The sequence below is a fragment of the Arachis ipaensis genome, chromosome B09, assembly GCF_000816755.2.
Source record: "Arachis ipaensis cultivar K30076 chromosome B09, Araip1.1, whole genome shotgun sequence".
Lineage (NCBI taxonomy): Eukaryota > Viridiplantae > Streptophyta > Magnoliopsida > Fabales > Fabaceae > Arachis > Arachis ipaensis.
The window spans coordinates 113,987,618-113,988,486 of NC_029793.2; the positions used below are offsets into that span (position 1 = coordinate 113,987,618).

The following is an 869-nucleotide window of genomic DNA, read 5'->3' on the forward strand; positions in this document are numbered from 1 at the left end:
CCAAATATTTGAACTAGATTCAATTTTATTTTTTTTCAAATATTTAAATTGTTCTTATTTAACCCTAAATGTGAGAAAATTGTTTTAGCTTTGTTGTAAGTGAGCGCAGTACTAACGTCATCGTATAATTTTCTTTTTGCTGGGGTGGGAGAGGGAGGAGGGAGTTCAACAGCCATGAATCTTTAACAAATAATTTTTTACCCCATTTGAGTTGGAAATGAGCCTCTCATTTTTTTATTAACCGTTTTGTCACGTGTGTTTTTTTAATCATTTAATATTTTTTTTCACATATTTTTTTTTATCTCACTTAAGAGATGTATAGTAAAACTCATATTTTATAACAATAATTGAAAAATTTGAGAAAATTCATTTCCATTTGAGTTTATTCTTTAGTAGATCGGAACTTGTTTATGTAATTTGTCACATACACGCTAATCGAACTTATTAGGATATACCGTTTAAATATTTCAAACAACTATCACTTGTGATTTAGGTCTCATCATTGATGTCATTAAATAGTTAACATACAACAAAAGTTTGGATGACGTCCTGATTTTAGAAAATGGATCATCTCATTTTTTCTCTCAATTATTTTGTTAAGTATGACTTTTTACTATTTAACATTCTTCTCTCATATGTTTTTCTTAGTCCTATTTAAAGCATAGTGTCAGAACTGAACTGGTGATCAAACCAATCAGGATACTAGTTTATTGGTTTATTAGTTTAATCGGTAGGTCACTAGTTAAACTGGTTCACTCGATTTTACATAAATAAAAATATAAAATAGTAAAAAACTTAAAATTAAAATTTAAAATACATATCTTCACTAATATTTTAAAAATAATCAAGCTATTCTAAAATAATATGAA

At 26.6% G+C, this 869-nt stretch overlaps 1 protein-coding gene across 1 annotated transcript in view; it reads right to left on the reverse strand.

The window, feature by feature from the left end:
* LOC110266913 (E3 ubiquitin protein ligase DRIP1-like) overlaps window positions 1-869 on the reverse strand; it is an 8,819-nt gene that overhangs the window by 6,452 nt on the left and 1,498 nt on the right. The gene's annotated exons all lie outside the window — the stretch shown is intronic.